Here is a 14,735-nt window from a genome sequence, read left to right on the forward strand (position 1 = left end):
GATTTGGCTGCCAAGATGGATTTATCTATGTAGAATTACTATCTCATATTCTATTGAGTTAGTGGTAACATAACAGATTGAAATAAAAGAGAGTTGTTATCATGCTTTATTTCATTTGATTCTTGATGAATTTCTCTTAAATGTGTTATTGGTGATTGGCACGAGGTCTTTGCCGTGCGGTTGTGGTATATGTCAAGGCACGAGGTCTTTGCAGTGTGAGTATGACTTATATTGTGGCACGAAGTCTTTTCTATGCGAGTGTGACTTATATTGTGGCACGAGGTCTTTTACATGTGAGGTGTGACTTATGATGTGGCACGAGGTTCCAAATGAGTACTATTCTACTTGATAACTCATTATTGGAACTGACTTTAACTGTATTAAATTGCTTTCACCTGTTCTAATATGATCTTATCAATTGTTTGCTATCATTCTCCCTTTTGCTTGTCTTTGAAATTATTGCGTACATTATTTGACTAGTGAGTGTCTTGACTTGAACCTTGTCACTACTTCACTGAGGTTAATTCATGATACTTACTAGGTACTGACCATAGTGTACTCATACTACACTTCTGCACATTTTTGTGCTGATCTAGGTGCTAAAGATAGCAGATCTAGGTTGTAAGAATCCTTTGAACGTGAGGATTCAAGGTAGAGCTTCTTTGATCGTCGCAGTCCCTTGGAGTCCTTTCCTTACTTTTATGCTATCAATTCTCTATCCGAACATTATTGTATTTTGAGTTATTTTTATGCATTAAGTTAGCATTCTTGACTTTGTACTACCTAGTTCTGGGATATGTAGTGATTATCGCCATGTTGGCTTGTATCACCATTATTTTCGCATTTATGTTTAACTCTATTCAGTATATCAAGTTTTTAATGAATTAAAAATTGATAAGTAATCAGCTTACCTAGTTCTAGAGACTAGGTGCCATCATGATCCTCAAGTTGGGATTTTGGATAGTGACAGGTTGGTATCAGAGCTCTAGGTTCATAGGTTCTACGAGTCATGAACAAGTTTAGTAGAGTCTTCTGGATCGATACGGAGACATCCGTACTTATCTTTGAGAGTCTACGGAACTATTAGGAAAATTCCACTTCTTTCATCCTATCGTGCAAATTTATTGATTTTTGAGTTTGAGCTTTTGCATTTCAATTCTCTCACAGATGGTGAGGACACACACTACTAGATTTGATGAGTAGACACCTGAGCCCTTTTCTAAAGCTGTAAGAGGTCGAGGCCGAGGTACAAGCCGAGGAGGGGCATGTGCTACAACTAGAGCACATGCCAGAGGAGCAGTTGAGGAGCCACCAATAGATCCAGTTAGGGAGCAGGCACCCGAGGCGCCTGTTGCTACCACTAGACTTCAGGAGGCTTTAGCACATTTCCTGAGCATGTTTGGTACATTGGCTCAAGCGGGATTACTAGCTACTTCATAGGTTGGGGGAGGAGCTCAAACTTCCATCGCCCATATTCCAGAGCAGCGGGCTTATGTTGATCAGGTTCTGGGTGTTCCGGTACAGCCCATTATTGTGGTTCAACTTAAGGTCAGGCCAAAAATGTAAGAGGATGAGCAGAACAGGTTATAAAGGTTCAAGAAGTATAATCCTCTTACTTTCAATGGCACAACCTTTGAGGATGCACAGGGTTTTCTGGACCAGTGTCACTGTATTCTGTGCAATATGAGCATAGTTGAGGAGAGCCGGGTTGACCTTACTACTTTCCAGCTGACGGGGCTAGCATATAGATAGTGGCAGGCTTATGAGGAGAGTAGGGCAGTTGATGCAGCGCCACTTACTTAGGCTCAATTCACTGATATGTTTCTGAGGGAGTTTGTTCCATAAACACTCAAGGATGCGTTGCACACTGAGTTCCAGTAATTACACCAAGAGACTATGACAATTTCTGAGTATGCTATGACATTTGCTGAGTTATCTCATCATGCACCTGCTTTGGCTTCCATTGTTAGGGAGAGAGTCTGCAGATTTATTGAGGGACTCGATTATGGTCTCAGCTATGGGATGGCACGGAAGTTGGAAACTGATACTCCATTTCATCAAGTTGTGGAGATTGTTAGGAGGTTGGAGCATATTCATGGTAAGGAGAGGGTGGATAAAGAGGCCACATAATGACACTCTGGTAATTTTTCTTAATGTTTTAGATTTCAAAATTAAGTGTGTTTTGGTTGACCCAGGAAACTCAGCAAACATCATCCAATAGAGTGTCACAACCCAAACCGATGGGCCGCGACGGGTACTCGGTACCTTACTCAACCGAGTACCAACGTAACGTATCTTCCATATTATTCTATCATAGGTAAATGAACCGGAGTACAGCATGAGGGAATACAAACTTATACATATGACATACTGGCCTATAAGACCGAAATGATCACTTGTACACTAAACATAGGCCAACAAGGCCATACAAACTTTCATATATGTGACATCTATCTACAAGCCTCTAAGAGTAGATCAATACCATAAAGGTCGGACAGGTGATGTGCAGGAGAATTTCGGCACATTTAATACAAATTGCTTAGATTTTAGCTTGTTTTAAATGCAATTATCTTTTATACTTATGTAATTTTAGTGTTTTTGCAGTGTATGAGGTTTAAGGACCTAAGAACATGAAAATAAAATCAAAAAGCCCCAAAAGAACAAGAAAAGAGCAAAATGCATCGCAAATGTGGAAATGCGGACGCATATCCAACATGTGGGCCGCATAATGCTCAAAGGAATTGCAAACCCCAACATTTTGTTGGCCAAAGTCCAGTGCAAGAAATGTGGTCCAGTATGTGATCGCATAACCGATTTGCGGGCCACATAATGGACCACAAACTCGTTGTGAAAGTTGTTGAAGGTGGAAAATGCGACGAGAAATGCGATCACACACCTACAATGCGGACCATAGAACGTGAATGCGATGAAGGCCTGGGAACTAGGGTTTGAAGATGTGATGGCCATGACGAGAATGCGGACCGCATGTCTGTTATGCGACAGATATGGGGTCGCATAATTGACCGAAAAGGGTATTTTTGTCCAATTTTGGTCCTGAGTTTTGACTCACTATAAATAGATTTATTGGGGTTTTGTGGGGGCATCTGGTCTAGTTTTTGAGCTACAATCCAAGTCTTTATTACTCCTCTCTTTTGGAAGCTTTTGAAGGAAGAATCTTACACTTTGTAAGCTTTATGGCATTAAATATTCTCATCCTTTTGTATTTTAGCATGTGTAGCTAACTTTAAATACTAAGGTTGTGGACCCTAAATGGGTGTTATGTTAATAGGTGTTTAACATTGAATATATATATATATATAATGGTTGGTTGATATATATTTATTTCTCATTCTTCATTTATTGTTGGTGGTTGCAAATATTAACAAGTTCCATTAAATTCTTTCTTTACTTAGAAAAGTGAGTTAGGATTTGGTAGAGATAAATATCAAAGACTCAAGGCTTTAAACCTTATTTAATAGAATCGCTTAGGAATAAGTGAGTTTTATTTGGCATATATTGATTGTTCTTAATTGCAACTCTTTTATATTTGGAAAAATCATAAAGAGGAAATACTACTCAACTATTGGAAAATATTGGGTAGTCATTTAGAAATCATTTGCATATCTAAAGAACCTTCCATAGAAATATATCATATTAACACCAATAGTATTACACTTCATTGAAGGGGACACAACCTTGGTTTCCTTAATCAAATTATTTACATCCTCAACATTACAATTAGTTATTTCTTCAAACCAAAATCATATCATCTCTTGCTATAATTAACCGAATAGAATTACGATTTTAGTCAAGTAACACACTACTTGAGTAACCTTTTCACGCCTACTCCCTGTGGGATTCGACCCCAACCTTGTTGGATTATTATATTTGACACAACCACCTTACACTATTTAATTAAAGTGTAATTTGAGAGTATCAAATTTTGGCGCCATTGCCGGGGAATACGGTTTTAAAATTACTAATTAGTGAGTGCTTTACTTTACGTCTTATTCTATTCCATCACACTTTGCTTGTTTTGCTTGGTGTTGATAAGAAAATGTGGCCAAATATGAAGAAGAAATGGAGGCAGAAATGGAAGAAAATCCTTTTGCGGACATAGATGAGTACATTGAGGATACAAATGCTATTATACCTCTAGTCGTTGGCATTGCAACTTTCAAGATGGAACATGGTTTAATCCTTATGCTCAAAGCGGAGGGGTTTTTTAGGAATTCTATTGATGATGATCCGACACAACATCTTAGAAACCTCTTGGATGTATGTGCGATGCATAAGCAGAACAACATCTTTGATGATGCCCTAAGGTTGAGGGTGTTCAAGTACTCACTAGTTGGGGATGCAAGGAAGTGGCTTCAGAATATGCCACCAAACTCCATTCATTCTTAACCTGAACTTGTCCGAGCATTCTTAGCTAAATGGTTCCCACAAAGTAAGATGTCTGAGCTCCGGGATAAAATTTCCTTTTTCTAGCAAGTACCGAGAGAACATCTACATGAGTCATGGGATCGATTCAAGTTATATTTGGAGAGGTCTCCCAACCATGGTTTTCCGGATTCTATCATGTTGGAAAATTCTACATGGGTTTGGATCCTATGAACTAATCTATAGCCAAGAATGCAGCTGATGGATCTTTCATGGACAAATCATTCGCAAGAGTCACACAAATACTTGACAAAATGGCAAAACATAATCAAGCATGGCACTCAGAAGACACCACGGGTGGAATTGCATATGGTTCTCCTTCCTTGACCACCATGATCAAGGAAAATCAAGAGAGAGATCAAGTGATTGCAGGGTTTGCCACAAATGTCAATGTGTTGACAAAGATGTTCACCAAAATCCAAACGGAGAAGGTAAATGTGGTGGAGGATGTGCAACCCATATCAAATGAAGACTTTGAGGAGGCAAACTATGTCAACAACTCTCAAGGAGGTTATCAAAGGCAACAATACCAAGGTTAAGGACAACAAAATCAATGGAGGCCTCACCCACAAGGGCAAGGCAACCAACAGTGGGGAAATAACCAAGGTGGCTCAAATCAAGGAAATTGGAACAATAACAACAACTTCTCAAATCAGAGTCCAAATCCATATGTTCCTCCAAAGGGTCAATATTCAAATCAAGGTTCCTCAAGTGATTCCAAGTTGTAAAGCATGCTTGAACGGGTATTGCAAAATCAAGAGAAGTCCAACACTTCTATGAGGAATATGACCGAGCTTGTTGGCTCTCATACTGCATCCATGCAAAAATTGGAAATGCAAATGGGAGACCTCTCTAGGGAGAAAAATCCGAAGCAAAAAGGGATACTTCCAAGTGACACAATTGCGAACCCAAAAGGAAGTGGGGGTGGTCCAACTTCTCATGTCATGGCAATTACTACTCGGAGTGAGAAGGTACTACAAGGAGGGAGTGAACAAATGGTTGAAGTTGAAGAGTCCGAACAAGAGGTTGAGGTTGAAAAGCCAAGTGTTGTTGAAGTTGAAAAGGTTCCGGAAGAATTGAAAGTGCAAGAAGAAAACCAGGAAAAGGTGAAGGAAAAGGTAAAAGAGACACCAAAAACTCTACCACCTATTCCTAGACCTCCTCCTCCATTCCCTCAAAGACTTGCCAAGAAGGTTAATGATAGCAAACTCAAATAGTTCTATGACATTATCAAGCATTTATCGGTGAATATTCCATTTGTGGAATCATTTCAAGAGATGTCATGTTTTGCTAAATATTTGAAAGACTTGATTACCAAGAAGAGAACTACCAAGAATGAAGTGGTGAATGTGACTCACCGAGTTAGTTCCATCATTGCTACATCCACCGTTCAAAATAAAAAAGACCCGGGAGCTTTCACCATTCCTTGTACTATTGGGGCACATGATTTTGCAAGAGCCCTTTGTGATAATGGGGCTAGCATCAACTTAATGCCTCTTGCCATTTACAAGCAAGCGGGGTTAGGCATGCCAAGGCCCACAAGTATGAGATTGCAAATGGTCGATCGTTCTATAAAGAGACCGGTGGGAATTGTCGATGATGTGCTTGTAAAAGTAGAAAAGTTTCACTTATCGGCTGATTTCGTAATCCTTGATTGTGCGGTTGACAAAGAGATCCCTATCATTTTGGGGAGACTATTCCTAGCCACAGGAAGAGCACTAATGGATTCGGAATGGAATGAGATCAAGTTCCGTATGAATAATGAAGAGGTCACATTCCAAGCAAGCAAGGGTATGAAACTACCACATGAATATGAAAGCATCTCGGTGATTGATGTTGTTGATAAAGTGGAAGATGCGGTTGAAATGAAGATGGAAGAACAATGCCTTGGTGAGGCGTTGGCGGCTATTTTGGTGAACTTTGATGGTGAAGATATGGAAGGATATATGGAATCGGTCAATGCATTGGAGGGGCTTGGGTCCTACGTTTATGCTTTGGTGAAGCTCTCTCTAGACTTGGAGAATAGAGCCACTCCTCTCGCAAAGCCTTGTATTATTGAGCCACCACAACTAGAGCTCAAACCACTTCCACCACACTTGAGGTATAAATTTCTTGGCTCAAATGATACTTTACCGGTAATCGTTTCTTCTTTGTGGAATGATATGTAGGTAGAACAATTGTTGGAAGTCTTGAAGGAGCATAGGCAAGCTATTGGATGTACAATTGTGGACATCCGAGGGATTCCCGCCGGAATTTGCGAACACAAGATCCAATTGAAGAGTGAGACGAAACCAAGTGTGGATCATCAACGACGGTTGAACCCATCCATGCAAGAGGTGGTAAAGAAAGAAATCATCAAGTGGTTGGATGTCGAGGTAGTCTACCCCATTGCCGATAGTTTTTGGGTGAGCCCGGTGCAATATGTGCCGAAAAAAGGAGGTATGACCGTAATTGAAAACGATAAAAATGAGCTCATCCCAACAAGAACGGTGACCGGATGGAGGGTGTGCATGGATTATCGGAAGCGCAATAGTGCCACATGCAAAGACCATTTCCCTATGCCTTTTATTGATCAAATGTTTGATTGGCTAGCGGGAAGGTCATTCTATTGCTTTCTTGATGGATATTCCGATTACAACCAAATCAACATAGCATTGGAGGATCAAGAGAAGACAATATTCACTTGCCCTTATGGAACTTTTTCTTTTAGCCGGATGTCATTTAGTTTGTGCAATGCTCCGGCTACTTTTCAAAGATGCATGATGTCCATCTTCTCCGACATGGTGGAGGATTTTCTGGAGGTTTTCATGGATGACTTTTCGGTGGTAGGTGACTCTTTTGAGCATTGTCTCAACAATATTACACAAGTGCTTAAGAGATGTGAGGAGACCAATCTTGTGCTCAACTGGGAGAAATGCCATTTCATGGTGGATGAAGGCATTGTATTGGGGCATAAAATTTTAAAATATGGCATAGAGGTTGACCGGGCGAAGATCAAGATCATTTCTAAGCTTCCTCCACCTACTTCAATTAAAGGTGTTCGACGTTTCTTGGGGCATGCCGGATTCTATAGGTGTTTCATCAAGGATTTTTCCAAGATTGCAAATCCTACGTGCAAACTCCTTGAGAAAGATGCAAAATTTGTGTTTGACGAGAAATGCCTCAAAGCCTTTGAGGAATTGAAGCAAAAGCTCACCACGGCACCTATTATTGTCACACCCGATTGGTCTCTTCCTTTCGAGCTCATGTGTGACGCCATCGGTGTAGCTATTGAAGCAATTCTTGGCCACTGTCGCAACAAAGTTCTTCACCCGATCTATTATGCAAGCAAGACACTCAATGGAGCACAAATGAATTACACGGTGATTGAGCAAGAAATTCTTGCCATTGTCTATGCCTTTAAGAAATTTCGGGCTTACTTGTTGGAATCCAAGTGACAGTGTACACAGATCATGCTGCTCTTCGCTATCTCATGGCAAAGAAGGATGCAAAGCCTAGGTTGATTTTGTGGGTCTTGTTGTTGCAAGAATTTGACTTCGAGGTCAAGGATCGCAAGGGAACGAAAAATCAAGTAGCAGATCATTTATCAAGGCTTGAAGAGGCAGGGAGGTCAAAGGGAGATCTTGAAATCAATGATGCATTCCCGGATGAACACATATTGGCACTATCTAGCACTTTTGCTCCTTGGTATGCCGATATTGCTAACTACTTGGTTAGTGACCTTATTCCGGATGGATTGGAATCCTATCAAAAGAAGAGGTTTTTGAGAGATTGTCGGCAATACTATTGGGAAGAACCATTCTTGTTCCGAGTTTGTGCTGACAACATCATCAAAAGGTGTGTTCCAGAAAAAGAGATTATGCCAATTCTAAAGGCATGCCACGACTCACCGGTTGGGGGCACCATGGGGGAAATCGAACGGCGGCTAAGGTGCTTGAATGCAGTTATTATTGGCCGTCGATTTATCATGATGCCAATCAAATGGTCAAGACTTGTGACCAATGCCAAAGGCAAGGATCAATCTCCAAGAGGCATGAAATGCCAATGCACTTTATGATGGAGATAGAAATCTTCGACGTGTGGGGAATTGATTTTATGGGTCCCTTTGTAAGCTCTTGTGGGATGAAATATATCTTGGTGGCTGTGGACTATGTGTCCAAATAGGTTGAAGCAATTGCCTTACCAAACAACGAGGCAAGGAGTGTGACCACATTCTTAAAGAAAAACATATTCACTCGGTTTGGCACTCCTAGAGCCATTCTTAGTGATGGTGGGTCTCATTTCTGTAACAAGGCTTTCACGAGGCTACTAGAGAAATATGGCGTCAAGCATAAGGTGGCCACACCTTTTCATCCCCAATCTAGTGGTCAAGTTGAAGTTTCCAACCGGGAGATAAAGAGCATTCTAGCAAAGACCGTTAATGCAATCAGGACCGATTGGTCAAGGAAGCTAGAGGACGCATTGTGGGCATACTGCACGGCGTACAAAACTCTTATTGGCACTTACCCTTATCGGTTAGTCTTCGGCAAGGCTTGTCATTTACCCATAGAACTGGAGCACAAAGCCATGTGGGCTTTAAAAAGGTTGAACTTGGACTGGGCTGAAGCTACAAATTTGAGGCTAACACAACTCAATGAAATGGAGGAATTCCGTTTCCATGCATATGAAAGTGCAGCTGTGTATAAAGAAAGGATGAAGTTCGTCCACAACAAAAAGATCTTGAAATGGGAGTTCAAGTCGGGTGACTTGGTTTTGCTCTTTAACTCAAGGCTTAAATTATTTCCTGGCAAGCTCAAATCGAAATGGCTTGGTCCGTTCAAGGTGGTTAATGTCTCTCCTTTTGGAGCTGTGGAACTAGAATCGGAGGATGGGCTTCGAACCTTCAAAGTAAATGGCCAGCGAGTCAAGCATTACTTGGGCACAGAAATCACTTGGTGGAGCAGTTGGCTCTCAAAGATGGTCCGTGCCCGACCAATGAGTGAATCCAAAGAAACGCTAACTTTGCCGTGCCGCGACGTTAAATCAAGCACTTCCTGGGAGGCAACCCATGTGTGGTAACACCCTTTTTGTCCTTTAAAATTTTAATTTTTGTTAGATAGATTTAATTGAGCAATTTAAAGTATGTGTTAGAGTGAAGGGGATTCAAAAGATCATAACACTGAGTAGGATTGCATGTGCAAGGGAAAAAAGCCATTATGGCAAGTTTTCTACACATATGCGGTCGCATTTCAACTATGCGGACCACATTGTGGTCGCAAACCCAGACAGTGTGTTTGGCAAAAATTGATGGTCAGAATGCGTCAAGGAGGTGCATTTTGCGGACCGTATTTCTATTATGCGATCGCATAGTGTACCGCATTTTGGCCTTCAACCAACTCAAAATAGAATCCACCGTATAACACTTATGCGGTCGCATAATGTGTTATGCGGTGACTTAACCATCGCATATCTCCCAGGTAAGTCCCTCGCATCTCTTCAGCATTTCAAACACGTTCAAAACAAAAGATTTTTTTTATTAGAAACAAAACAAAACAAAACAAAAGGGGGGAAAACGAGAGAAGGCAAAATGGATAGTGAATCAATAACGTAAGGCAACACCTGTGAAATCATCTCCTAAGTGTGCTCATTAATCCATCACTGGTATGTTTTTCCTCTCCCGATTTCATCCTTGTAAATTTTAGTTTCAAATTTTGTTTTTGTTTCCTGTTTTCTTTTCCCTTTTTGTAGTTGTATATTTGTTTATAATATGGGGGGTTCTTGGTTAGGTAGTATGTTTGGGGTGATGGGTAGTGAAACTAGGTCCGCCATATTTGAAGGTTGAAGTCAAAAAGTTAAGAACGATGACTTCTACGGACCGCATAATCGATTTGTGATCCACATTGTTGTGCAAAAACGAACCATAGATGGATGAAGAAGATGACAAAATGCGGAGACTTTGCGATCGCATAATTGATATGCGGACCGCAAAGTCACCGCAGTAAGACGGTTTCACTGGTTTTGTAACATGTTGTTTGCGGCCAATTTGCAATCGCATATCCAACTTTGCGGTGGACTTTGCGATCGCAATTTGTGATTATGTTTTCAGAGCATTAGAGTATGCGATGGTTATGTGAACCGCATAATGGATATGTGATCACATAATCCATCGCACACTTAGATCATTTTAGCAAGCAGAGAGTTTGTGATAGGTTTGCGGTTCGCATAGTGGTTATGCGACCGCATAACCTGCCGCATACTTGTAATTTATGGTATTTTTTCTATTATTTCCTACCATGTTGCTCACATTTCATTTCTGTGCAGATCTGGCTCCCAAGAAACATAGAGCCTCTGCCCAGAAAAGGGCCTCCACCAGTCATCAAGCACAACATGCAAAATGTTCACGATCGGACCCTACTGTTACACATCCCTCCCAGTCTGATGAGGAGGAGACCATGCCCTCAGTTGACCTACAAGCTGAGGCAAGACGGAAAAGAGGAGATGACTTCGAGCTCAGGTTTGCGGTCGAAGGGTCCAGGGATCTATATAGAGAAGGGCTAACAAAACGAAAAATCTTGGCCGAAAAACAACTGAGTTTGAATGGGTTACAAGAATAGTACCCCCACCTATGGGAGAAAATCAAAGCAAGAAAATGGGAGTGCTTTACTAAGCTACCTGAAGACTATAATGAAACACTTGTTCGTGAGTTTTATGCCTCGTATGGAGCCTGCAGGACTGCTCACCACAAGCGTAATAGGGTTTTCTGTGACACTGTATTGGTTCGGGGAAAGCAAGTGTTCTGTAGTAGTGAGACCATCAATGAGTTTTACTTCCCTAACTGGAGCCCGGGCACATCTGAGTATGCCGCTAAATGGGCAAACCGGGATAACGAGCGTAGCTGGATAACTTCTGTGATAGCCAAGGGGAACCTTGCTTGGATCAACCCTTTGCACAAAATATTCAAGGAGGATCTCACACGAGAGGGCAGATTTTGGCTTAGCTTTGTCACCTCTTGATTGATACCATCTAGAAACGAGACTGACATAAGCATTGAGAAAGCTCTTCTCATTTCATGCATTATGGCGGAAATCAAGATTGACGTGGGTGATTTTATCTTCCGAGAGATAGGGATCTGGGTAAAATAGATAGCCACGTCACTTCCATTCCCCTGCTTGATCACAGCCCCTCTATAAGGCTGTGAAAGTCCCTACCATGCCGCATACTAACAAGATAGGGAAGGTACTGAAGGATAGTGATATCACAGGCATTAGTGATGCAGTAGATGTTGCTCCCCCAGAGGTTCAGACTCAGGTTCCTGCTGATGTAGAGCCCTCAGATTCCCAGACTCCAGTGTCTCCTCAGGCTCCAATTACATCCACTTCCACTTCACAGCCCACCTCTCAGTCCACTATTTCTCAGCCTTCTGCTACACTGCCAGCGATTTTGAGGCTTGGTCTCTTATCTCAACATGCCAATGCTAAGGTAGACCAACTTCTGAAGAACCTCCTCGTCCTCATCAAGCAAGCATTGACCCCTATCCAGTCCTCGGTGATGGCACTCCAACAGCAACAAACATCTTATGGGGATCGCTTGACGCAGCTTGAGGTGCGGATTGAGAAGATAGAGCGGGGTAAGGTAAGGTTAGTGACTTGCCAAAGCTCCGGGAGGAAGTTTCCACTATGAAGACTGAACTCCACAAAATGCAGACTCTGGAGTTCGATCTATCATCCTTCCTGCCCAAGGAAGGTGAGCAGGGAGTAAACACAGTAGTACCTGGCCTGGATCTTAACGTCTCTACACTGATGACATACACTGCACCTCAGACTACCGAGGCTTCCCAGCCTCCAGCTCCCCCTACACATATTGACATTCCTTTTGAGGAGGATTCCAGACACTTTACAAAGTCCAAATGTGGGGAGACAGACGAGCGAGAGACTGAGGAGGATTCATGTTCCGAGGAGGATGATGGCCCTCATGAGAAGGGTAAGCAGATTGTTTCCTCTACAGTTGAGGATGAAGAACAATCAGCAATTCAGGTGGCGATAGCACATTCGCTAGGATACATGGTCACCCCAGTAGATCCATCGACCGCTTAGCCATCAGCGGGCGAGGCTAGTAGCTCACAGGCCCCAGCTCCAGTATTGGGTCAGCCAGAGATCCCTCCTCCAGCAGTGGAGGTCACTCCTCAAACTGAGATCTCATCGGTCCCAGCTGCAGCATCAGAGGGTGACCCCACTATCATTCAGCCGGCTTCCGACTCCCATAGTGCTTAGTGAGCCTCGGGGAGCCCCTAAACTTTGTTTTACATTCTTATGCGTTGGGGACAATGCATACTTTTTAGTTGGGGGTGAGATAGCCCTGGTATAAATTTTTGTGAATCCAGCTGTTGTACATGTTTATGCTTTTGTGCTATATAAGCAAACTTCTGTATATATTTATGTTTTGTGATTCTATATGTATTGGTGTTTTGTGGTTTTAACACATAAGTTATCTTTGTATATATAAAAAAACAAAAACAAGTAGATTTAGTAATTAGCAATGAATTCCCCTTGATTTTTCTTCGCTGGGTTCTTTTCCAAGGGTGTAATAGTAGAATCAAGGCGGTAGAATGAAACATTTTGATCGGTTTGGTGTAATTGTCTAGTTTCAAGCATGTGTGCCTGTATATAGCCTATACCCTTCCACTAATATAAAAAAAGAGATCAACTTTGTGAATTTAAGGCTCGCTCTTTGACTCTATGTCTACCTAGACTTATACTTGTAAATATGATGAAAGCTTTGAGTTACCAAGTGTTGACTTAAGGGTTAAAAACTATGTTGAGCCAAACAGTTCGTGTGCCATATGTGAGTCCTTGTGTAAATAATTCTTTTGTTTACTTCTGCCATCTAGAACTTGCCCGGTTGGTTTTTAGATGCTTATAATAATTACATTTGGTTGGAGAAATGACCTTAGGTCATCTTTGTGATTTTGGAAAACCAGTTAGCCTTTCCAGCCACCCATTGTACAGATAGTATCACTAGTCACCCCACTTGAGACTTTAACCTTTTCTTTGGCTACCTCATTACAAACCTTTCCTTTTTTGTAAAATAATTCCCTCTTTTGAACCCGTCCCTCCTTGAACATTGAGAATGAGGCTAAAAGCGTAAGTTGGGGGTGTGGTGTCAAGCCGAAAATTGGCAAGGTTGTGTAGTGAGTGTAGGAAAGTGTACCTCAAGGTGTGAAACTACTCAAGCTCCAAAAGTAAAGTAAAAAAAGAAGAGTTGTAATTATATATACATATGGAGTCTTGAAGAGAATTAAAGAGGTAGTTAAGGTGGCTCAATGTTGGAAAAGTAGAAACTAATGAGGGCTATGTGGTTTGAAAAGAAGCAAAGAGCAACAAGAAAGAAAAATGTGAGTAGTGTTCAAGAAGGGTGTAGTCACTTGTACCCAAATGCTTATCCGACCCTTCCCTGAACCTACATTACAAGCTTAAAAATTCCTTATGGGATCTCCAACCGAACGTTCTTAGAATAAAGCAATGAATTAAAATAAGGTCAAGCCTATGGTATGGTATGTTGTAACACTTGAAACTCTTTTTGAGAGTGAGTGTATTTGTGAGTTCGTCCCTTTTTGTTGTCATTGTAAATATTGTGAGTTTGGCACTTTCTTTCTAGTGAGGGCACATGAATTGTGAGGTTGGACAGAAATTGAGTTTTTGAGCCAAATGCAAATGCACTCAGCTGAGGGTAACATTTTGTCAAATTGATCGAGGCTCAAAGTTTTACAAGTTGATTAGTTTCTTTGTAAATATTGATGGTTCAGGAAGGGTAAACAATAAAAAATGTATGCTTGTAGTACTGACAACTAACACCGTCCACAGTCATTATTGTTTCATATCGTTTAGATGGAATCTAGAATAGGATAGTGTCATTTTAGTTTCTTGAGTACAAGCAAAAGTTTAAGTTGGGGGTGTTGATGTGCCGGAGAATTTCGGCACATTTAATACAAATTACTTAGATTTTAGCTTGTTTTAAATTCAATTATCTTTTATACTTATGTAATTTTAGTGTTTTTGCAGTGTATGAGGTTTAAGGACCTAAGAGCATGAAAATGAAATCAAAAATCCACAAAAGGACAAGAAAAGAGCAAAATGCAATGCAAATGTGGAAATGTGGACCGCAAATCCAACATGCGGCCGCATAATGCTCAAAGGAATCGCAAACCCCAACAGTTTGTTGGCCAAAGTCCAGTGCAAGAAATGCGGTCCAGTATGCGATCGCATAACCGGTTTGCGGGCCGCATAATAGACCGCAAACTCGTTGTGAAAGTTGCT

The sequence above is a fragment of the Nicotiana sylvestris genome, chromosome 10, assembly GCF_000393655.2.
Source record: "Nicotiana sylvestris chromosome 10, ASM39365v2, whole genome shotgun sequence".
NCBI lineage: Eukaryota > Viridiplantae > Streptophyta > Magnoliopsida > Solanales > Solanaceae > Nicotiana > Nicotiana sylvestris.